Consider the following 25,948-nt stretch of genomic DNA (forward strand, 5'->3'; position numbering starts at 1 on the left):
TCCCCCATAGGGTATACCAAACCAGCAACAAAAGTAAACTTCTGTTTCTCCATACTGGCTAACAAGAAGTCATAAAGGAATTCCTGTTCTTATGTCACCACCAAAAACACTGGATTTAGAGATGAGTGGTTCTTTACAACCAGTCTCATGAAATAATAGGTTCTTCTGATCCCAAAGGACCAGCCACACACCCAGGTCAATATATAACTTAGATCTTACCCAAAAATCACGCTGATGAATCCTTTAGTATCTAAAATCTAAAGGTTTATTTATAGAAAGAAAGAATGAAGGAACAAAAGAAAGGTGAGAGTTAAAATTGGTTAAAGGAATCAGATACATACAGTAATTGCAAAGTTCTTGGTTTAGGCTTGTAGCAGTGATGGAATAAACTGCTGGCTTGATAAGTCTCTGGCTACTTCCAAATCACTGGAAGGTCCTCAATTCCTTGGTTAGAATGCTCCCATTAGTATAAGTTCATAGTCCAGATGCTTGTGCAAGAAAGAAGCTGGAGCAGGATAGAGGCAAAATGGAGGGGTTTCCAGGGCCTTTTATAGTTCCTGCTATTGGAGGCAATCCCATTGTTCTTAGTGTGGAAAATTACAGCAACACAATGGAGTTTGGAGTCTAATGGGCAAGTCACATGTCGATGCATTTTGCCTACTCACAGCATCTGGTCCATTTGGATAGCATCTGTTTCTGAAGTACCCTAGGGATAGTCCTTTCAGAAGCAGGCCATCAGACCTGGGAAGTTCATTTCAGTCCTGCCAATATGATATTAGGTCTGTTGGAAGTTGATTCCTTTGACCTCACCTTCTTTGGTAGAGTTAAATTAATTTCTGGAAAGTCCAATCCTTTAGTTGTTCATCTCTACTTTGCTGCAGTTGGCTGGAGATGCTGGAATTGATGCCAGAATCAGGTCAATGTAGACTCTCTTACATCTTTCTATAAAGCCTTTTCTTTTCCTGTTGGTGGCTGCTCAACTGGGGCTCTAGACAGAGTGTCTGGTGTTATGAGTGCTTTCCCTGCTGTATGTTCTGTGTTGACAGAAAATCATATCAGCAGTAGTCAAAATCTTTGAATCCTAGGGTGGAAGGTCATCCAGTGGTTCTGCACCCAATAATGCCACTAAGGGTTTATTTTCAGTTTCTATGTTAAAACGCAACCCAAACATGTATGCACTGAGCTGTTCACAAGCCCAAGTAACTGCTAGAGCTTTTTTTTCCATGTGAGGCTTCTTGATATGGGAGGCTATGCTGTCTGGGAACTTCCCCATGCCAATTGGGAAGATCTGTCAGCTTCCCATCTCCTTTGATCTTCTCTGCCAGAATGCCACTGCAATTCTGACCCAGTATGGTAAGGCTAGAAGAATATAACCCCTGCTCCTCCTCGCCCCTCAAACTGTCCTGAATTTGTTTTAAAAATAGTCAAAAAGTAAAATTCTTCTCTTTTACTAATCATCAGGCTCAATTTCAGTCTGGAACGTGCTGTCATGGCCAAGGCACAGTATAAGATTATTGAGAGAGAGAGAGAGAGAGAGACGAGATTTATAATGGAAATTCTGACAAACTTTAACTATAACAGTGTCTGCAGGCACCTGCTTTCATCAAGATGGCGTGGACATTTAAAATGGTGTGTTTCTTGATTTTCAGTGCCACTGATGAGATCATAATTTCCAGTGAAATGAAATTCTTCTGATGGATGTATAAAGAAATGGGTGAGAGAGAGAGTAAAAACCACAACCTCCTTTAACCTATTGGAATTAAGTCAGAATTTTCTGGGTCAACTAGTTTTCAGCAAGAAGTGTCTGTAAGTAGGTCTGATATGATTACCTCAGGTTAGGTGTGGTTCTTGCTTGGTTATAGAAGCTTAGAAGTGTCCTGTTACAGTAGCTTGGAGATGTGAAGAATTTATGGTTTTCAGGTGCTTACAGTTCTGGGTTCTGATTCTTGCTTCTCTGGGTGAAGAGTAGTTTCTGCAAGGTGCCATTGAAATATCCATCAAGCAATGTTGATTTATGCCATCTGAGGATCTGCATCAGGATTCCAAATGTAGTCTTCTTGAACTATTATAGGGAGAATAGATTATTTCAATTGGTGGAACTTGCAGGGTGCAAACATTATGAAACCCAGCTGTCATCAGCTGCAGTGAACATAGGGAAGAACAGATGACTGGGATGAAGAAAGCTTAAGTAAGAACAGGAAACTAAAATAAATTCTCTAGAGTGGGCTAAAGTTATCAGCATGTGTAAATCCTATCAGTGAGATATTGTACATACAGTAACCATTTTTATTACAATATCAAAGGGCAGAAATTAGATGAATACATAGCAGTAGGAATCAAATTTTAGATCTTATTGCAACTTTGCATATTAAATGATTGTAATAATATAGGCTTTTCAGTGTCACACTCCTCTTTATCATTTTTTCTCTGACAAAATTGGAATATAAACATAAATTTGGTATAACCACCACCATCTCTCCCACCTAAAGTCTAACTTCTAAGTTTACCGCAGCTTTAATATACATTGTGATGTTATAACATATAGCAAAGTGACTTTTAACTCAGTTTTTTCCAGTTCACTCCCAGTTGCAGTGCTGGCTAACATCTATTATTTAGATGATAATAATATAGAGTTTCAAGAAGTAACATGCAATCTGTACTGGACCAAGAAGTAATTACTTTCTGACTATGGCCTAATTGTACTGTTCAATTCCACCCTGTTTTATTTGATCTAATTTGACCTTCTTATTATGAGGCTATAGAAACAGCTCAAGACACACAAGGTATAGCCATTAAGGATGTCTTTTCTCCAGTTCCCTCTGCTGCTGTCTCATTATTAGTTCACCTGATTTCATCCCTGTTCAGATCTTCTTATCAGGGGCTGATGTTGTCTTTCCTGTAGGGTGACCAGATGAGAGATGTGAAATATCGGGACGGGGGGAAGGAGGGGTGCCGGCGGAGCAAAAAAAAACCAAAAACCAAGAGCTGGTGGAGCATAGGAAAAATTGGTGGGGGATGAGCACCCACTGGCAGCTCCAGGCCCTGCCCCCCGAACGAGCTCGCCTCCGCTCCGCCTCCTGCCGCGTCCTGCTTCTCCCCACTCCCTCCAGCACTTGTGCCGCCATACAGCTGATTAGCGCAAGCCTGGGAGGGAGGGGGGAGGAGGAGGAATGCAGCGTGTATGGGGAAGAGGCGAGGCCAGGGCAGGGATTTGGGGAGGGATCCAATGGGGCAGTGAGGGGGCAGGGCTAGGGGCGGGACAAGGGCGGGAATTTGGGGAGGGATCCAATGGGGGGAGGGATGGGGCAGAGTTGGGGTGGGGCCGGGGTGGAGTTGGGGCCGGGGGGGCCGCCGGAGGGCAAAATACCGGGACAATTCGCGTCCCGACCGAACGTCAGTCGGGACGCGGGACAAACAAGTAAATATCGGGACAGTCCCAATAAAATCAGGACGTCTGGTCACCCTACTTTCCTGCCATCACTTTCCCCTCACTCTTCCTTGCATGAAGGAAACATTGTAACTTCTTTCATGTAAAGATGGTTATCTTGAATGCAAACAGCTGCTGACTCTCCCTCGATTTCCAAAATGTCACACCAAATCTTTCCTTCCACTTTCTGATTCAAGCACTGTAGTAACGTGTTATTCAACTACGGGTAAATCTACACTTGGAGCTGATGGTGTAATTTCCAGCTCGAGCAGATAAAGCCATGCTAGCTCTGATCAAGCTAGTGCACTAAACATTGAAGTATAGCTACTAGCCACTGCAGCGTGAGTGGCAAGTGGCAGGGACTAGTTGTCCTGAGTACAATCTTGTCTGAGACATCAGGTATATACTCTGGTGGCTAGCCTCTCCTGCAGTTTATGCCACCCCAGTTACATTGATACTTGTACTGCACTAGCTCCATCAGAGCAAGCACAGCTACGTCTGCTTGAGCTGAAAATGATACCTCCAGCTTAAAGTGTACATGTACTCCAAGTGATAATGACCAATGGGGACAGCATTTCCTGGGCATTTAATAATAATAATTAATAAATAATCTGGTCCTATGTATTCCTATTATTAAGTAACTATAGTGCCCCTGTGGCCAAAATGGAGTCCACCCTACAGGCAGCTCTGCCCAAGAAATGGCACATTCAGGAAAGCACCAGGGAAACTCCTTATACTCCAGGGGTACCCATTCCAAGCCACCTGTAGTAAACACAAACTCACTGAAATAGAATATAGGAAGGGATTACAATGAATGTAAGGAAGGGAGCTATTCATTTACAGAGGGATGAATGCAGAAAAACAAGAGGGGAAGAGGTAAAACAGGGTTACATCCAACATGAGGTCTTATAGGCCCAGTGGTACCACACTATAAAAGAATAGAGGCCGAGCACTGTGTGTAGGCTCAGGGTTCAGGAACCCTAGGGCAGAGTTCTAGTCTGGCCATAACTCTCGGATGCTCCCGGTCATCTTCAATACCAGTAACTTTCCCCAGTGAGCTCCTCTGGTGCCCTCTTCTGCTGACCTCTGCAAACCTACTCAGAGCACCAACCTCCCCACTTGACTGGCTATAGCCTGCTTCCTTCTTCCCAATGCAGTGTCACAAGCCCCAGTACTCATGGCCAGGGCCTATGAGAGGCGGGGAAGCCGGTACAAATTACCGGGGCCCGGTGGTCCGGAAGGGGGTCCGGGGCCCGGCTTCCCCCCCCGCCCATCAGCCCTTTAGCCGGTCCACCCTTGCTGGGGGGCCCAAAATTTTTTTTTCACCAGGGCCCGAACCTGCTCTCGGTGGCCCTGCTCATGGCCTCATACAGCTCTGGTCGACAGTGATATTGGGTTTGGCTCTAGTTTGTCCTTCTTGGGTGATTCCTTCCTGGCACAGCACTCCTTCTGGTTCCTGTCCTGGGAGATCCCTGGTCAGTTGCTCTGTTTCTATAGGCTGTCATCTAGAGCTCCACTCCCCTTCAAACACCTGTCACTCTCTTTTTCTCCAGATCCCTCTACATGGAACAATCAGTGCTTCCTCTGCCTCAGGTTGAGGTTTTAAAGCGGCCATGTTTACTAAACCCCAAGTAGGTTACAATTAAAAATTCCAAATTGTTTTAAATTTCTCATTGATTAATACTCCTCACTCTGACCAGAAAAACCCTATTCAGTTTTAGGGAAAAAATGCCTGCTTGTAGAGTAATAACGTATTGCCCTGCCACGTAGGAAATATACTTTGGATCTGAGTCTCCATTGCTGCATAGAGCCAATACAAAAATTTCAAAATGTGCAACTTTGACAGTTATTAGGAGTTAAATACGATGTTTAAGAGTAGCAGTTTTTTTCTATTGGATAGAAACCTGCGGGCCCCAGGAATCTGAGTAAAACAGCGTGGTAACATTTGCACAAGGTCTGTAGGGTGAGGGTTCCAACAGCAACTCTCCACAATTGTTATATATTGCTATTATTTCTTGAAGTGAACATCTGACTGTTCAAATTGCATTTCTACAAGTCCTGAAAATAATGGCTTTGTTTAATCGATGTTGTCATAGGCCTGTCCATCTGGACGTTAAGTACAGTGACCCTCCATTTTGATAATATTACTGCTCAGAATCCCAAGGGGAATCAAACAGACTTTCTGATGAAATGACATCTTTATTTTTCTTCTAGATCTTTGAGAACTAGAACAAAGCGCATCTTTGTTTAGACAAGTTTTTCAACATGGAATCAAATATCTCTTATAGACGGTATTTTTAAATTGGGAATTAAACTTCTAATCCACAGAGATCTGTTAGATTGGAAAAAGTTTCATACTGTCACATTTTAGCAGGTACCAAATTATGATTTATGGGACTGAAAAAAGTCATTTTGTTCAATGAAGTTTCATTACACTGTAAAAACATTGATCATGAAACAGCCATTAGCCTAGTCACACTAGTACAGGTGAAATGTTTTGTACTCTTCAGAAAAGCTTGATAATTGTGACTGAAGAAGAACATTGAAAAAACCCTGTTTTTTTTTAACCATGAAATGTATATTGATTTATTTTTTTAATGAAACTTTGGCATGTTCTACTAAACATAAATTTCTCAAAGACAAGATGTTAATCTATATTTAATACATGTATTATAAGGTTAAATCTGGCATGAAAGGCAATAGAGATTACTACGGTTCTCTGGTTCACTGCTTTAACGGAGAGAAAGCTAGCACAAATCTAATTTTACAAGGAAATTACTGAAAGAATATATGTAATAGAATGGATATAATAGAACAAGGTATTTAAAAATTGCAAGCTCAGTTGGATAATAAGCACTTGAAAATTACATCTGGCCACTGAAAGGGTACACTTATTCAGAAGTAACTATTTTTCTTTAATAGTCACTAGTCAGAGAGTTTAATGTGTGACAAGTTGATTTTTAGTATCAAGGTGACTTTGGCTTGAGCACATCTAATACTGAATGATCTAACAAACAGTTTAAAATATCACACTGTGTATTCTTGTGTTGATAGGAGGCAAATAATGATCTTATACCCATCTATACTAGAATAATCAGTTTTCAGGATGGATAAGGAAATGCCCTATGATCCAAATGATGTGGCTGAAAAGCTGATATTGCTATTTTCTCTAAATGGGGATGTTATAACACACAGCAATAACTTTATTGCACATTGCACCTTATTGTGCCAAGAGATCTCAAAGATCTTTATAAAGGATACAGAGTAGTTAATAGTTACAATTTGATGTATCAAACAGATAATTAAGAAGAGGGTGAATTGTCTGCTTTGAAGACAAGATCGGTATTTTTGACAATTTCTGGAGAGATGGTGCTAAATGGTTAAAGCAATGGCCACCTACTGTGACATTTGGTAGGGATAACAAGCAGGCTAGCATCTGATGACCTCAGTTGGTGCTTGGGGGCATAAAGGGTGACTAGATCAAAGAGCTAGCACTAACCAAGATTTCAAAGGTACACAAAGGGTAAATGGCAGTAGGATTGAGCCTATTAAGTCAATGGCAAAACTCCAATTGACATCAATAGGAGCATGATGAGGCCCAAAATGTGAAATTTAGTGAATGGCAACTGGATTCCTCTTTAGGAATTTTAGGACAAATACTTGAAAAGAAAGAGAAGTTTGATTTGCTAGTTACTGTGGATGAGGTTTTTGAGTTTACCAGCTTAAAAGTGATACATGTATGAGGTTGTTTTGCATGCTGTGACAGAGGATGGGTAACATTTTCAAAAGTGCCAGAGTGCCATATTAAAAAAAAAGTTGTTTGGGTGTTTAAATGAGCTTTGGACCAGGCCCTAAATCACTAGGGCCTGATTCTCCCTGTCACTCTTACTCGAATAGAGCTGTAGTATATGCTTTGAGTTGTCTCATTGATTTCAGTGGAACTGCTTTCGGAGTAAGGTATTAACCAATCAATGTGAATAAGTGAGGCAGAGTTGGGCTTTAAACTTTTAGGTATATGTTGTGGCATTTATGCCACAGCCCTATGCAGAGGCACGCTGCCCAAGACAAGCACTGGGGAGTTCACGCCTTTACAATCTTGCCAGGGCCTTTTCTGTGCACATAGAGGTGTATGATCTTTATTTACTAAGATGGAGCAAATTACTCCCTTGGTACGTACTCCATTCCATGAGCCAGTGCAGATGGGGATAAGTGACAGGGTCATGGCCCCACCTCCATCCTACCTCTCCCCACCTTCTCTTTGCTGTCCTGTTTTTGGAGGGGTGGAGATTAGAAGGCACCCAAGCAGTCCCTGCACTTCCCAGAGCATAAGGAATTCAGGAACTGCTGTTGTGACAGGCTCTTGCATAGTTGCACAAGGGAAAGGATAGGCTACTTGTGCACTAGAGCATCTCACAGTCTGACACTTAATTTTTTATCATCTGTACCTAATTACTGAGATCCTGCTTGCTAATTTACTGTTACCCCTTTTGTCCCAAATGTTTGCCAGTGTTTGGTTTGTTTCTGTTAGGCGGACATATATATAGAGTCTGGTATTTCTTTGATGCACTCCTGTTTATTTATAAAGAATGCACAAAGTTATGTTTCTCTGAACATAGCAGGAATCAAACAGAAGGGGACTGCTTCTTTGCTCAATATTCCAAGCCTCTTTTTTTCCACCCAGCACTCAACCCGAAAAGCTTTATCTCAGGATCACATTACAAGTATTTTTCTGACAGTCCTGGGCTTTCTGCTGCCTTCTCTGTCTGCTCCTATGGTTTTTCTGGATGTGCCTGCTCACACGCACAGCTCCACTAAAACAATACCAAAAGATATACCTAATCCTGCCTCAGTGTGTTGGGATGGATTAGATGACCTCTTGAGAACCCTTTTACCCCTACATTTCTATGAATTTTATTATTTCTATGACTACCCAGTGAAACTCCTCCACCCACGTAGCTCAGTTTCCGAACTATTTTGCACATGGCCTGCATTTTGGGTAGTGACTCCTATTGTTTCAGCTATCTTACTGCTTCTTACATTGATCCTGAATGAAGGGCAGCTATGCAACCCCCAGGATAATACTACAATGGGTTGGTCATTTGATTGATAGAATTTGTCCTAAATAAATAAATCTATCTATCTTAAAAAAACCCCAAACTTTCCTGCAGTTAACTAATTGTTATAGTTTTGGGTTCATAACTTAGGGCCTCACTCTACGACCCTTACTCTGAGTAGTACGTATGTAGGTAGACCTTCTGACCTCAATGACAATGACTCATGTGAGCTAAGTGCTACTCAGCATGGGTAAGAGCTGGAGAATCAGGCTCATAAAAAGCACACACACACACACACACACACACACACACACACACACACACACACACACACACACACACTTTTGTTCCCTAGATAGCATGCTCATCAGTAAATCTTTGGGGTAGACAGGTTATCTGAGGCTAATTTTGCACTGTATACTATGCTCCAGAAGCCTTAATATTCAAGGACAGCGGAAAAGAAGAGTGCAGATGTGCAAGTGAATTCATTATATCTATCATGAGCATTGGCAGAAACTGAACTAAAATAGGATGCCATTGATGCTTCTCATGCCAGACAATCAGATAGGGAGCCAGCGTCCATCTCCAACTTGTAGGTGCCTCAGGAATGGCATCAGTGCAAATTCTCTACAGGTCAGCAGGGGATAATAAGAAAATCTGTCAAAGGTGAAGCAAGAGTCAACTTTTCCAGACCATAGATCTGATTTGGGCAGAGTTGAAGGAGAAAGAGTTCAAAAGGTTAAAACTGCTATGCTTATTTAAGTGAGCATTAACATTGTTGTGAGAAAACAGTGGAGGTGAGGCTGAAGAAATGAATTAGCTTTTTAGGCCTATAGAACAGTGTAAGAATGATAGACATTTCATAGAAGAGCTCTGCAAGGGTGAAAAGCGAATGCTTAGACCTTCTTTTTGCTTACAAGTAGTTTGAATTAATGGCATCCCAAACACCACAGTTATTTGCTCCTATTTAAAATATCAGCAGGGAAACATCTGGGTTGTGTGTAGCATTTGCTAGCATGTCTTTCATCAGATAAATTAGCAGCATTGTTACATGGTGCCCATAAAGAGAGACAAAAAATATCTCAGCACAATGATGCATATGCCATTTTCCTGTCAAGATGGAGCCACAATTAGGGGTGTGCCTATCAGAGATGATCAATGAGAGGCAGATATGTTTACTGGAAGTCTGTGAGAGCACAATACAAGGGAACAAATGCAGGTGAGGTGGGGTCATTTTGTGGATAGATTACAACCTATCGTTCATGACCAACCTTTACTGCATTCCCGCTGTCTCCAATTACTGAGAAGAGAAACCCAAATAACAGCGGGTTCTGTTGCTCTGATGACAGCTTGAGAAAAAGTAATAAGGAATTCCTACAGCTATAAAAACAGAGTGAGGAAAAGGAGCCAAGTCACCCTTGGAACTCTCAGTCTTCCACGTTTTGCACAGGTCTTTCTTTTTCACTCCCTTATGTATAATACTTTGTGGCCAGGCAGCTATTTTTATACCCACATGAGAACATAGCTCATTCTTTGAGGACTCTGGGTGAATAAGTGAAGGATTCTTAATAAATCTTCAAATGAAGAATCTTATTTCTAGCCTTCTTATGTCCTGTGTATCTTGGATGTTCAGACACTGAAATTAAGGATGAAGGCAAGTTGTTTGAGTATGTTCTGGTTTGGGCTACCAACAAACAGAAACCAACAGGTGTTAATATGATTTTGTTTTTTAAATCCTGCAAGACAGCATTTACCTTTCAACATTTTTGTCACAATTTGGAAAGATTGCTCATAATCCGTTGGAATACAGGGACCAGTTTGGAGAAAACAAGAACTATCATACTCTCTCCCTTCTTCAAACCCTAATTGTATGCAGAATGCATACACTAGAAACACTAGAACTGGTTGAATATTGCATAAGCGTTCATGAACATTCATATGTTTTCTGAATGGCTGTTCAATGTAACAATGTTCAGGTCCCAAGTTTTCTGCTAATCTGGAGCTTTCACACTGAATGGTTTTTGTTCTGATGAAGGTTTGGGGAATGGCTGTTTTTATATGAATAACAATATTTGCATGCGAACAAGGGCATTCAAGCATAAAAAAGAGTATTAATTCTTCTTCTATTCAAAAAGATTAATTCATCCAATCAAAAAACTGGAAAAATATCATGTGACTGGTTACCAATCATCCACTGAACAACAAATAGTGAATAGTCATATTGAATAGTGTGCAAACTATCCATAGATCAGCATTTCCCAAAACTTTGAAAGCTGAGCCCCCACTTCAGGAGAGTGAAACTAGTTGCAACTCCCACTCCCATCCTCATCCCTGCCACCTGTTGTTAAAAGCCTGCCCAAGATGAGCGGGCACTCAGTGGAGATGGTTTAGATCTCACACTATGAAACAACTTCTCCTTCTTCAAAACATGCTTTGAGCAGTGAAATAGTGAATAATTTTGGCAATTAAAATATCAGCAGTGGCATCTCAGTTAGCACGCAGTGCAATGGACAGGGCAGTTCACGTTTCAGACCTACTGTTTCAGGCTCTCTGCAAACTCATGCAGACATCATTGTCTGTTACACTTGGGTCATTTTTCAAGGTTTTCTTTATAATCACAATAGCTAGAGACTTTCTTTAAAAACATACAAACAAATGGATAAAAATGAATGAAAGCCATGACTCTGGAGAACAACTGAAAGTCCATCTCTGGATATATAACTTCATGCTCCCCTCAACCAGTCACACCCCACTCTTTAAGCAATGCCTCCATAGGGTGCAATTTGTTTGCATAAGTCATTCATCAAGAAATTACAAATAGTGAATAAATTCATCAGAGGGCTCAAACCTGCAATGTACAGGGCCCCTCTCCATTCTTATTGAAGCTGAAGGGTGCTCTGCATTTTGAAGGATCAGTCTCAAAGTTGGTTCATAAATGATTCTCAAATAGGAAAAAAGGGTTGCATTTGCAATGAATATTATTGATAATGAATAACTGAGCAAGCTGTGCAAGCATTTCTTGTTCAGTTTTAATATGTTTAGAGAGATTTAATTATTGTGTAGGTAAGATTTGGATAAGTACCTAAACTTCTCAGTTCATAGCCAAACCTCTGCATCTCTTCAGGTTCATGACACAGCAAAGATGTACAGAGCCTGGAACAAAATATGTAAGCTGGGCCTCCCTCCCCATTCACTTCCAACCCTCTCCCCCATCTGCTATCTTCCCCCTGCATCTTCCCCCTCACCTCTTGGGTGTTTATCCCCCAGCTTGTCAAATTAGTTTTTAAAAATTAGTCTGTGTTTATATCAATGCTCTTTGATCAGTACGATTTCTATGTTCTTTCATAGTCCACTTTATCTTGCCTTATGGCTCCCTGTATCTTTTTGCATGAAGTATATACTCCACAGACTAATTCTTTAGGGCTCTTCACAGCTCTTGCCTAGTTCTCATCTTTCATCTCTGTCACTCTCCTCCTCACCCCTCATGCTCTTCCTACTCTTCTCACCATGTTATTTCCTTTATCTCTTTCTCTCATTCTATTCTCTAGGTCATTTTCATGTTTCTCCTTCAGCCTGGAACAAGGTCACTTAATTCAGTTCTGTTCCATGATACTTTATGGGCGTGCCAAGCTATTCAAGTGTTGTCGAAGTGTAAACTAAAGTCACAATCCTTGAGTGTCTGGAAGAGCAGATACATCCCATTAGGGTTGAGTTCTGTGTTTGGGGTTTGGTCCCGCTGTCATTGCTGTCAATTCTTGAACTAGTGACAGGTTACCATTTAGCATGATGCCATCAATCTCTTTCATGGCAGCGGGTGAACCCCGAACTTGGGGAGGCTAGCCTCCAACCCAGCCTGCCCCTTCTGCCCAAGCTCCCACCCCTCCCGCTGGAGCCCAGAGCCCCCCCTCCCAGTTTGCCCAAGTGCCCCCAGCCCTGGAGCACTGGGCGGAGTCCCACAGGCCAGCCCCCATTAGCCCCAGCCTTGGGGGAAGAGCCCCCCGCAGCACAGTGCTGGGAAGCAGGAGGGAGCCTGGGGGTGGAGCGGGGGCAGGGGCACACACGGCTTTTTGCGGAGGCTCAGCCTCCCCCTGCCTTTGATACCTACCACCCATGATCTCTTTTCTCAGAAGCAGAATTCCTTCTCCTTGCTCTTTTAATGATTCCTGGTGGTCGGAGGGATACCTTTCTTGCACTGTCTTGTATTTTGGACACTGGAGTAGAAAATCTTTTACCCTCTGCTAGAGTTACCAGACATCCCGATATTATCAGGACCATCCCGATATTAGGGGTTTTGTCTTATATAGAACCCTATTACCCTACCCCCAGTTCCAATTTTTCACACTTGCTATCTGGTCACTCTTCCCCCTGCACATTCTGGAACTCTGCTCCTTGTGAGTCCCTTGAATGACAGTCTATAGCTGGTGGACTGCGGGTTCTGTCACCCTGGATTCTCCTGCCCCTACCCTTCACAGGGTCTCATGTATGTGCCTTAGAGGGCTTGTCTACTCTTAAAAGGCTGCAGCTGTGCTGCTGTAGTGCTTCACTTCAGACACTAACTATGCCGATGGGGAGGGCTTCTACCACCAGTACAGTTAATCTACCTCCCTGAAAGGTGACAGCTATGTTGATAGGAGAAGCCCTGCTGTTGACATAGTGCTGTCCAGGAGTTAGGTCAGTAGTTATATGTCAGAGATGTGGAAAAACCTTGAGTGATGCAGTTATGCCAGTGTAAGTTGCTAGTGTAGACCGAGCCTGAGTAAGCCCTCTCAGCTTGGATGAAGCAGTCACTGCAGAGCAGCGGAAGAGCTGCTTCACAGCTGGAAGGAAGGATTCCTTTCCCCCTGCACCTTCCATACTATCTTGGGCAGAGGTCTAGATGTTTGCCTTCCTCCACACCCTGAATCACTGAAATCAATTGGAGTTTTGGATCAGACACGTATCTCTCCCTACAGTGACTCCTTTAAAACAAAAGCCAGGCTTTTAGCTGGGGGGGGGGGGGTTGGATTCATCTTCAAAAGAAAGCAGAGACCCATTGAGGAGAGATAGGTGTAATTAATGAGCAAGTTGTGGTATTCCATCATTTAAAAAAAGATAAAGATAACAAAAAAGCCAATCCCCAAGCACTAGTATAATTAATGTTTCCTGGACAGCTTTAAATCAAGTAACCCCCACTTGTGCAAGATATTACTAAAGGAATTCAGCAACTCCAAGCAATTCCTACATTTATAGACAAACCTGAACAAACCAGGACAAATCCCTCACTAGGAACATACATTGAAACAAATAATTTTTGTCTTGATCCTGCATTCAGATTTTAAACGTGATTTATGGTCCTTATGTGTGGATATGATTGTAGAATTGGGGACTTAGATTGTAAATTCTTTTGGAACTGTTTCTCTGCATGTAATTTTTTCAGACTCCAGCAGAATTAGGCCCTGATCCTGTCTGGGACCTCTGATCACTACTGAAATACTAATAAAAGTTCACCAAACATATACAATAAATATTTTTTTAAAAGTTCTGAATTAGTTTCAATAATTGAAATTTTGTACTTTATATTAACTATATTGGGTAGAATCCTGGCCCCACTGAAGCCAATAGCTAAATTCCCATTTACTTCAGTGGAACCATGGTTTTACCCATTGTCCTTATTTTGTAAGTAAAGCATTTTTGTAATACTGATTTAGATTTTGAAAAAATAATCCAGACATTAAGCTGTCTTTAACACTTAAGAGCCCCTTCCTCCCACATGTGGAATCCTTACTGAAATCAATAGGAGTTACAAGTATGGATGGACTGCAGTATTTGGCACATAATGTAACAAGATGAAATACTTTGGGCTAAATCCTCATCCCTGTGTAAGTACCCTTTGTACCACTGCAGCAAAGGGGACATGAAGCAATCTTAGGGCAGCAGCTGAGGATTCCCCAAGGGGATAGCCAGAAATAGCCACATTTATGCCACCTGTGGCATAAAGGGTGTCTTGGAATTTTTTTAGGGGGTGAGGCAGTGCTGGCCAGGTGAGCTGTTCCTTGGGAGCTTCTCTCTGCCAGCAGCATTTAGAGCAGCTCTGAGGCTGCTCTAACTTGAACCAGGGCTGGTTTAAACCTGGAAGCTGCCGGTATCAGGGAGAAGATATACGTGGAAAGGTAGTCTGTGCTCTTCTCCAAGGTACACTGAATGATTTTCTGCTGCATGGAGGATCTAGCCTTCAATTTAGCATTTAAAATTAAAAGAATTTTGTTTCCATTTTTGAAAAAATAAAATGGTGACTACAGAGTTATTTCAGACTCCACATTCCCAAGAGGTGTCACTTCTTGTCTTCACAAACTCCTTCTAGGGGCCCATGTTTGGGGTTGGAGCTGATCTTCCACTGCCTGTATCAATCATTTTGACTTCCTGTGCAAACACAGACATTTTTGTCATTTTGCTAAAAATAGCCCCTTTTGAGAAATTTGGGTAACTAGTCTGTCTTGTTTTTTTCATGCACTGTTTTTACTTGTAGTAGCAATAACAGGATGTGCTCACCATTTTTCGGTGCTATAGTCTGGTCTCCTTTTCCGTATAAATAACTCACCTTTGACTTTGTCATTTATTTGCTTGGGAATGTGATTTTTTTAATTGCTTAATTAAGAAAACATTAATAAATAACTTAGAATAAAGGGACATGCTTTTACACAGAATGGAGATAGGCACAACAAAGCCCTGAATCAGGATCCCATAGCTACAAGTCCTATAGCATCAACAAAAAGGGATGGTAACAGGAATACTCTAAACATTTTCTGAAAGCCAGGAAGGGATATTGGCTAGTTTAATGGAGCTGTTCCTGCAATTACTGTTGTCTCTCCAATGATACTTTCACATCAAAGTCAGAAAGTGGTTCTAACTTCTTATGCATGTGTTCAGCAAGCAAATCAGGGTTAATTAAATCATTTGAAAACTGGACTTGTTCATAATTGTAGGTGAATGTGGTGGGTGCAAAGGGGTTGAAGGGCTGTTGATGGTCCTTTGGTGTCTTCCCCTCCCTTATTTCCTCTTTATTCACCAAGCTCTCATAAAGACCTGGCAGTGCCCTCTGTCTTTGTTGACTCAAGGAAGTGTTTTTGAATGGAACTCTGAATTAATTTTAAGGTTTAGAGCTGAAAGATCCATGTTTCTGTTTCCAGTCCTGATCAGGAAATCTAAAGCTACTTTTTTTTATTCATAGCCAGATTGCTGAGAACCATTTTACCAGCACGTATTTTAAATCCTGTTCTTCTGGGAGGAAAAACACCTCCTCCAGTTTGGAATGAAGCCAACTCAGTTTCCTCTTCCTGAGGAATTTTTTCAGTTTTCAGAATAAAATAATTTAAATCCAAGATGTCGGAAAATATATTCTTCCTATAGACAATCTTCTAAAAATAGAATCCAATGCTATTTCCCCCACCATCCTGCTAAAAGGAATCATATTGCAGGTAACATTTTCAAAAGCATCTAAATCACTTAGGAGCCTAAGTCCCACTTGAAAATTTTATGCTACCTTTTTAAAAAGTCAGCCATTACTATAACTGATTACTTTAACAAGTAGTCTGATTACAAATAACTTGTCCCCAGTCAGTCTCTCTAACAATCGTGCATGCATTTGTTGCCCATGCAATTATTATATACTTCTAGGTTATAGTCTGGGAGTTGTACATTGACCATTTAAAGCAGAAATTGGCATTTATGGCTAAAATGGATATGAGACAAAATTTTATGTTGCAAATTCCAAAACTTTGTAGGGGATTCTTACTCACATGCTACCAAACAGTGCAGTCATACATAGGTAAAAGGGAAGACGTACATCGTTCTTTATGACCCAAACTTTAAAGTTAGTCTATCTGAATATATCTGGAGGGCTGGATTGTGGCATTTATCTATAACCACAAGTAGGGTGTAGTGTAGTCTGGAAATAGAGAACCCCAAGCTATTGAGTCAACAAAAAGGGTTGGCAACAGGAATACTCTAACCATATTTTTTGATAGTTGGGAAGGAGTGTTGTCAGGTAATTTAATGGAGCTGTGCCTCAGAAGGCATAATCCCTCCAGGAGTTCTCGGAAGCATAGGACTAGCATTCATGCTGCATCATAGGGTACGTCTATACTTACCTCCGGGTCCGGCGGTAAGCAATCAATCTTCTGGGTTCGATTTATCGCGTCTTGTCTAGACGCGATAAATCGATCCCGGATCAATCCCGGAAGAGCCTGCCTGCCACGTCTGGACCCGCGATAAGTTCGAACTAAGGTACTTCGACTTCAGCTACGTTATTCATGTAGCTGAAGTTGCTTATCTTAGTTTGAAGTGGGGGGGTTAGTGTGGACCAGGCCATAGAATCATAGAAGATTAGGGTTGGAGAAGACCTCAGGAGGTCATCTAGTCCAACCCCCTTCTCAAAGGAGGATCAACACCAACTACATCATCCCAGCCAAGGCTTTGTCAAGCTGGGCCATAAAAACCTCAAAGGATGGAGATTCCACCACCACCCTAGGTAACCCATTCCAGTGCTTCACCACCCTGCTTGGGAAATTTGCAACTTGAGACCATTGCTTCTTGTTCTGTCATCTGCCACCACTGAAAACAGACGAGCTCCATCCTCTTTGGAATCCTCTTCAGGTAGTTGAAGGCTGCTATCAAATCCGCAAGCTCCCTTTACCACAGCTAGCTAACTTTTTGTAGCAGCCGGGCTCTCGGCCCACGTAACCTTGATCTTCTGATATCTCTGATTTGAAGAATGTGTCACCATGAAGGGAAGCCTGGATGCAGCTTCAGCTAAGGGTGATGAAGAAAATAATCTTAAAATCCTGTCAGGATTATGGGCCTGATTCTCTACTGTGCCACACCAGTTTTACATCAGTGTAACAACTCCATGACTTTAGCAGAGTTTCACTGGTTTTATCCTAGTGGAAAAAATCAGACACAGTGCCTCCAATAGAGCTGGAGTGGGTGACTAGTCTTACTTAGATTAGTGAAACAAGGTGGGTGTATAATATCTTTTATTGGATCAGCTTCTGTTGATGAGAGAGACAAGCTTTCAGCTACAACACTGCTTACTTAGATTACATCTTTTCAAGGGAACTATTTACAGAATACAGGATATGGGAGATTTATTTGAAACTCCTATGGAAACATTTATGTACTATTTTGGTTTGTCTCCGATTAATAGATATATAATAAGAAAATATGTGATCCTACTACATTTCATAGCATATTGCTATATAGTGAAGTTTCTGTCTTTATATGGATTCCCCATTCAAATAGTTTTCTTTTTGGTTCTCTGGTTGTCTTTAAGCTGTAAGCTTGTTTGCAGGGGTGGTAATGCCTATTTATAAGTCAATAGCATAGCCTTATATAAGACAAATAAAATAAAATAAAGACTTTGGCTTGGTACACACAAAAAGTTTGTACCCATATAATCAGTTAGAGGTGTTATTTTTTTTACCAAAATAGTTATACAGCTACAAGCTGCAATGGATGCTGGTATACTGGTTCCTGTATAACTTACTCCCTTCCTGTATGGGAAGGACCTAGTCTACACTAAGGCCTGGTCTACACTTAACATTTTGCCAGCATAGCTATGTGAGTGAGGAGAGTGAAAAAACCCCCACACTCCTAACCAACACAGCTATGCTGGCAAAAGCCCTAATATAGATACAAGTATCAGAGGGGTAGCCGTGTTAGTCTGAATCTGTAAAAAGCAACAGAGGGTCCTGTGGCACCTTTGAGACTAACAGAAGTACTGGGAGCATAAGCTTTCGTGGGTAAGAACCTCACTTCTTGCATCTGAAGAAGTGAGGTTCTTACCCACGAAAGCTTATGCTCCCAGTACTTCTGTTAGTCTCAAAGGTGCCACAGGACCCTCAATATAGATACAGTTATACAAGCAAAATGTTCCTTTTGCTGGTATAGCTTATTTTGTTCCGGGAACTGGTATAAGTTATACTGGCAAAAGAACACCTCTGCTGGTATAAGCTGTATCTCTTCCAGGAGGGTTTGCCTGTATAACTCTGCTGGTATTTCTACTCTGGCAAACCCTTTCTTGTGGCGACAAGGCTGGGGGGATTGTACCATTTTATCTAAACCCATGCAGTTAAAGTAGTACAACTTTTCTGTTTAGACAAGCCCTTAGGATTAGATCTTAGCTTTAGTTACCAGCCTGAAGTGAGTTGTGATAATCAAAGAGGAGCCATGCTGCTGCAGAAGCCCCTGGAGGAATCCTGGTTTACTCAGACTTGGTCTCCTGGGGAAAGTTCATACTGAAGAGTCATCTCCACCTTCTTTTGCAGCATACACTACTCTCCAGCGCTGGACCAGCTTGGCATTGGCCCTGCCCTCACCACGGCCCTCTCACTCCATTGGTGGAGGCTTGCATCACCAGTGACTCTAGCCCAGAGCGATATTGGCATTCGTCAGTGAGACTGTTCCTGTGCCCCATGCAGGGGCCCAATGCAGAGTAAGTTCTTTGAGGCCTTTCTCCGCTCTCTGAGCAGCCAGCCACGCAGTATGAGTCACAACCTGTCCTTCAATATTTGTTAATTGTCATAAAATGTACATGGAAAAACCTTATCTCCTGCCATACAATTGCACACTATAGAAAGGATAGATAGGAAGGCAACCTGTGCATCCAGGGCATGCTCAGACCACTCTGTGGATGCATAGTTGTCCAGTAAAGTTTCCAGAAGTCTTTCTCCATCTTTGTTATTGCAGAAACCTATTGTCAGACTATTCTCAGATGCAGGTAGCAAGCATAAGATATGCAGCAAGGCCTGTTCAGACAAATTTGCCAAACCTGCAGCCACAGGGAATTCCCAGGTCATTGTGGCCCAGTCTTTCCTGGAGGATGAGGAAATTCTAGTGCCATATTTGCTGTGAGTGGTGTACTGGTTGATTCATGCTAACTGAGCCTTGTGGTGATAACTTGCACCTGCCAGGGAATCAGGCCGTTTTCTGCTTTATCATATCCCTGGCTGGTTTTCCACTTCTCCTGTTTATCAATACACCTCCACCCACTAACTCTCCACAAACATTCTGGAGACCATTCCTTTCTCTTCGCCTGCCCCCTCGTTCATCCCTCAGTGGGCATGGCATAGGAGACCAGAGCTGATAGAGGGAGAAAGTCACTGGCAGCATGCGTTTCTCACTGTAAGTAAGAATCTATCCTTTAATATGAAAGCTATGTAGACACACATTCTCACCTCCCTTATGCATCATGAAGGGGATCAATTGGGCATTGAATATTTCATTTTGGGCCATTTTATACATTAGGCTCTATATTTTTGGTTGGATCAAGAAATAAGTAACAAACACAAATCTGTGAGTCCTACAGGACTCTTTCTTTAAGCACTGGAAATGTATAAAGCTTATTTTATATACTGTAAGATCAGATATATTTCTGTATGTGGGGACATTTTAATTCTAAGCAAAATGCTTAAAATGTTACTTAATTGAATCAATAAAATGTGTTTCCCCAATGAATCTGACTTTACAATCTTTCATTAAGTTGATTGATGCACTGACATCACATTGTTGTTCTTACATTATTGAAAAGTTAATCATGCATGCACCTCCTACCAAAACTATATTAAATGGGAAAGAAAAATAACTGATCCTTCATCTCTCTCCTATGCCTGAAGAAAGTGACTAGTATAGTGTGGCTCAATGCAAAACAGTATAGAGATGCTGTTAAGTTCTGGAAGAAACCTTCAAAGACTGGGAATGTCAAAATGATAATATCCTTCAGAGATGAGCTCTGGAAAGGTTCTTTCCTTCAGTGACAGCAGATTTTCCTGAGATGCAGGTGAGGTGTGATTAACACCTAAGTACTATATCCTGAGAGACACTGAGTGAGCACCTGAAGATTCCACTTATTTCAGTCAGGATTTCCCCCCTCAGGATTTGAACTTCCAGTGTTTTTGTGCACAGTGTCTGACGTGCCCTGGAAGCAGGAGGAAATTTAGCCACAAGAAGGTGGAAAATTATCCTAGAGAAGTAATTTTCTATTAACGGGCTAAGTCTCTACAGACTGGCTATGTGACTTCAGCAGTCTTCCTAGCCACTACCCCTAACAATACCACTCTATAGTGGATGGTAAGGGAACCGAGGCCCACCTTCTATTCTGGGTTCCACTCCAGGGCCCCATAGCAAGCAGTTAAGGTGTGTATCTATACCAGCTTTGCTGCTCTCACCCCTGGTGAATGCTGACAACGATGACACCAACGCTGCTTCTCCCTTATCACAGTGACCTCTATGCTGCTCCCTATATTGTTGGCAGCCTCCTGGTTTATAAAAACCCCACCTGTTCCCTCACAGATGAGCTTCCTCCTAGTTAGTGGCCACACAGCCTAAATCTCCCACATTTTCAGCTTAATCAGTCGATTGGGCCAACCTGGCTTAATTCACCTCTTTCAGGGCCAGTGTGGGAAGCATACCCCATCACACTAGGTTCATACTGATTTTCCTTTCAACAACTGTCCTCACCTTTCCACTTACAGGTAAGTGAGAGCTGGTCTAACTTACGGTACTAGTAGACTTTATTAGCATATATAGCAACAATAGCCACCGTATGGGAAATTCTTTTAAGTGGCTCAACTCTCTGCAGAATCTTATTAATTACAGTCCAGGAGAAAAAAGGCGAAAAGAGCTGAGCCTTTCCATTACAACAGTAACAGGGGAAACCGTCTGACGGAACACAAAAGGATGCTTCAAATTCTTTTTAAGACTTTCTCAAATGAAAAATCTAAACCAATATTAATGGACCCCAGAACACTTATTCTAGGGCTGCTCTTTGCAAACCTAGCAAATAGAGGAGCAGATGTGAGAATGCCAAGCTTTTTCTCATTCTTTGCATGTAGAAAGTTGCAAAAGCACTAAGGTAGCATATGTAAAGCACTATGTTAACATGGGGTGTAACGTTGCACCCCATAAGGCTTTATGGAAATATACTTATGAATGTATATATGACATAACTGGAATATGTTTTGTGCTACGTATGCCATGTAACATATCTCTGCAAAGCTTATGATCTACTGAATATATTCACCCTATTTGTATGCATGTATCATTTTGGTATTTGAAGTTATGAATATTGGCTGTGTACTTGTTTGATTTTAAGTAGTCTTAGTAAGGCATTTGGTCAGCTTCTTAAGAAAGGAATTTGCAAGTTAAGTGCCCAATCAAGAGACACTTAATGGACAATGGAACCTTGGAAGACTCCAATCCACATAAGAAGTCTACCTGGGGACGTTCAAGGTAGCATGTGAACAATGCAAAGTTCTGAGTCATGCATGGACATGTGACTTGCCCATGTGACTCCAAAACTCCATCTTGGAGCTGGACTTTGCATAGGAGAGAGGAGGGGGTCTCCACCACAAGAGAAAGTCTATCTAAGCCCCTGGGAGACCCCTCAGCTGGCTCAAGAGATAGTCTCTCCACCCCCGAAGGATACCTGAAAGAAACTGGAACAAAGGACAGTAACCACAGGGGTGTGAGTGATTGCTGGACCCAGACTAGAAGGAGGCTAGTCTGTAAAAGAAGCTTACTGGAACACCTCTGAGGGTGAGATTGCATCTGTAATCACTTTCTTACTGTATTAGGTTTAGACTTGCGTGCTTTATTTTATTTTGCTTGGTAATTCACTTTGTTCTGTTTGTTGTGTCTTGGAACCACTTAAATCCTACTTTTTGTATTTAATAAAACCACTTTTTACTTATGAATTAACCCAGAGTATGTATTAATACCTGGGGGGGAAGGGGCAAACAGCTGTGCATATCTATCAGTGTTATAGAGAGCGAACAATTTATGAGTTTACCCTGTATAAAGCTTATACAGGGTAAAACGGATTTATTTAGGGTTTGGATCCCATTGGGAGCTGGGCATCTGAGTGTTGGAGACAGAAACACTTCTTAAGCTGTTTTCAGTTAAGCCTGCATCTTTTGGGGGACGTTGTTCAGACCTGGGTCTGTGTTTGTAGCAGGCTAGCATGTCTGGCTCAAACCAGGCAGGACACTGAAGTCCCAAGCTGCCAGGGAAAACAGGCTCAGAGGTAGTCTCAGCACATCAGGTGGCAGTCCCCAAGGAGGTTTCTGTGATCCAACCCATCACATGGGGCTTTAACTTTCTATTATCAGGGTAGCCATGTTAGTCTGTATCCACAAAAACAATGAGGAGTCCAGTGGCACCTTAATGACTAACAGATTTATTTGGGCATAAGCTTTTGTGGGTAAAAAAACCCACTTCTTCAGATGCATCTAGAAGTGGGGGTTTTTACCCACAAAAGCTTATGTCCAAATAAATCTGTTAGTCTTTAAGGTGGCACCGGACTCCTCGTTAACTTTCTATTGTCACCCTGTTTGTATGTACTGAGATAGTAGATATGTCAGGGCTCTGAATCAGTAGTAGGAAATGGAGTGAAGTCTCTTTTTGAGGCATCAAAACAGCCATTGTACGATAATTGAAAATAGATATCTCTTTTGACTATGCTTAAAAATGGCACTGGCACTGATGGAAAAAACTGTTAACTAATAGAAGCAACTGGAAAAAATACAATGTTATCTGGATGCCTATGCAAAACCTTAGTCATTTAGTTATATGCACTCACTTCTTCCCTCACATTCTTATCTTGCTTTATTAAACTTTATCTTCATGAACCTTTCTGAATTTAAGGCTAAAACATTTATATTAGGTTTGTTTAATGACAGAAAATTTTCTGAATGTATTTGTACTGTACAATCTGTCCTCCTAGTGTGATTATATTTGTAAATGGAAAATAATAAATGGAAGGATTTTTTTCTATAAAAGGAAAACATGCAAGTTACAATAAAAATAAATAAGATATGGGCTTTCTAGACTCCCACTAGACACATATATGTGTACTTTCTCTCTCTCTGCACACTAGATGGGCAGACCTTGGAATCTCTGTAACAGACAGACAGTAATAAGTGGGACATAATGAACATATGTTTATAAACCTGTAAGAATTAATTAAATATATTTACAATTCTTTACACAGGTAGGTCAAATTTTCAAAAACCTGCACTAATGCACTTGGCCTGATACACACTCCAATGTGGGTTCAGTACAGTTTTAGGCACTCAAGGGAATTTTCAAAACAAGTGTTTGGTTGTGCCCAACAAGGTGGGCCCAGGTGGAATGGAGGGGCTGGGCTGTCAATCCACATTTTCAAAATGCGTAGAGATTTGTTCCATGCTCAGCCACATGCTCCTGACTTAGTCATGTCAGAGACCCAGCTGAACCCAGAGTCTCAAGTTAAGCCATTCAGGCATGAGCACTCGGATGTCATTTTGCACACGATAGATGTGGGAGTGCTACTCCAAACTGATAAACAAACCCCAATCAAAGGAGCCTATGGATGAGAGAGGGCAAATGCATGGAGAGTTTCAGTCATCTAGGGAGAGTGTGAGAAAATAAGCAGGGACTAAGAGGCTTGGGCTCTAGGGCATCGCCAAGAGGTGGCAGGAGAATAGGAGTGGACAGGACAATATGGAGGGGAAACAGGTGGATCAGTGGTCAGCTGCATATAGGCATTTGCAATTCAGAGGAGAAAGCTGTATCTGCAACTGACTGCATCACAATATCAAACCATGCTAGAGTGGGAAGCTCATGAGGGAATGGAGGAGGGCATGGCTAACCTTGGCTCTGAGACAGAGGAAACATCTATGACCTTCAGACAGTGTCTATGAGCCAAGAAGGACCTCCCTTGAGCTTACTGAGCTGCAGGTTATGGATAGGTACAGACTCGCCCCACACAACATCATGTATTCCTCTGATGACCTGAAAGGGTCTGACTAACAGGACTCTTGACCACCTCTCAGGCACTTCCTGGGCTCCCAGTTGATGCAGGGGTGTGCCTAAGTGGCACAGTATAGCTCATTGGATGTAACTTCCACTGAAGTTGATGGGACTTGTGTGCCTGTATCTAAGGATGGAATTTGGCTCAGATATAATATATGACATGCACAAGTGTACCGAGGGAGAAAAACAGTTTTACTAGATACAAGGCTTGGCTGACTGGAGGCACTTTACTCTCCATATTTTTCAAAGATGAACATCAGTTGTGACTAAATCAGGTGGGCCAGGTTTGGTCACTTTTAAGTTGCTTTCTTTGTCACAGTTCTTTGACTGGAGCATAGTTCTTTTAACATACACACAATTATTTCCAGGAGTCCAACTGCTCCCGTAGAAGTACAGTTGACTTGTACAGTTTGTATGGCATTCAAAACAGCCAGTCACCTTCTAGTAACATCACCGTTAAACTCTTCAAGCATTTTACTTGTAAGTCGCAATCAGTCACAATTCAAAATATCAGGAACAATGATTCTTCTTTCTTAAGTCACTTTCTCTTCTGATCTTTCCAATAAGCAAAGTCATCCTGACTATTATACAGATGCACTCTCCTCCTTCTTCTCTCTCCCTTTTGCTACTGTACTGACCTTGATCATCAAATTCCCATGTCCCTGAGCTCTGCAGCTAAAGGCAATTCTCAGAGGATTACTTCCTTTCTTAATTGTAAATGATTATAATTTTACAACACTATAAATGTACAAGAACTCCGATATTCAAAGCATCTTTTTATAGCCTTCAGGATTTCCTCTATGAGAACCTTTAGTTCTTGCTGTTAAATTTTCCTTAAAAACCCAGAGTTTTACCTGCTATTATCCTACACTAACAACTTTAGAAAGAACCATATTTTCAGGCATTAACTACTCACTCATAAACTGTTGCTTTTCTTCCTGTGAGACTTCTTCCTCTGCTTTCAGGGGAATCTTTGTTGATCTTTCAATTAACTCTTCCCAGGCTTAGCCAATTACTCTAAACTAGAAGACGGGGTTAGGTTACTGGAACTTTTAAAGACAAATCTCCCTTAGAGACATACATCTCCTCTGCTTTTAAATACTCAGAAAGTGCCAGACTATGCTAATAAAATAATCTGATCCCTTTGACCCATGAAAGTGCAGGTCTTTTCCTGGTAGTTTTCTTAAAAAGCAGAGTGACGCAGATAGCTCTGCCACCAAGTCATAGGAACTCTGCAAGGGAGTGAGTTTTGATTTTGGAAAAGAAATCTTATCTGATTATTTGCTTTTTATAAATAGTATGAACAATGTTCCAGTACTTCACACAGGGCCAGATATTTAAAAAAATATGTCAGTTGGTTGCACAATGTTGGTAGAGACCATTTCTCCTCCAGCTGGTCTGCTTACTGTCAGCTGTTTCGAGAAAGGAAACATGTGAAGTTACACAGACATGTAGGAGTTTAATACAAAAAAAATCAGGGAATTCAAATGCAGGTATTAGTCAACAAGCCATCAAAATCCAGACACCATTGCCTTTATAACACTATTCCCATGCTGACAGCAAGGATTCACTCATATACATAACAGTCACCTTTCCCTGCATTAGCTGAAGTAATAGTGAGAATAGTGCAGCCATGGAACAT

The 25,948-nt window shown here is 41.6% G+C and overlaps 1 long non-coding RNA gene across 1 annotated transcript; it reads right to left on the bottom strand.

Moving 5' to 3' along the window:
• Positions 1-242: 242 nt before the first annotated feature.
• Positions 243-25,412, bottom strand: LOC135983968 (uncharacterized). The gene is made up of 2 exons (XR_010601853.1): positions 25,223-25,412; positions 243-2,062 (listed from the first exon to the last, which is right to left on the bottom strand). It is a non-coding gene; the product is annotated as an uncharacterized LOC135983968 (long non-coding RNA).
• Positions 25,413-25,948: the final 536 nt, after the last annotated feature.

Source organism: Chrysemys picta, chromosome 1, assembly GCF_011386835.1.
Source record: "Chrysemys picta bellii isolate R12L10 chromosome 1, ASM1138683v2, whole genome shotgun sequence".
NCBI classification, from domain to species: domain Eukaryota; kingdom Metazoa; phylum Chordata; order Testudines; family Emydidae; genus Chrysemys; species Chrysemys picta.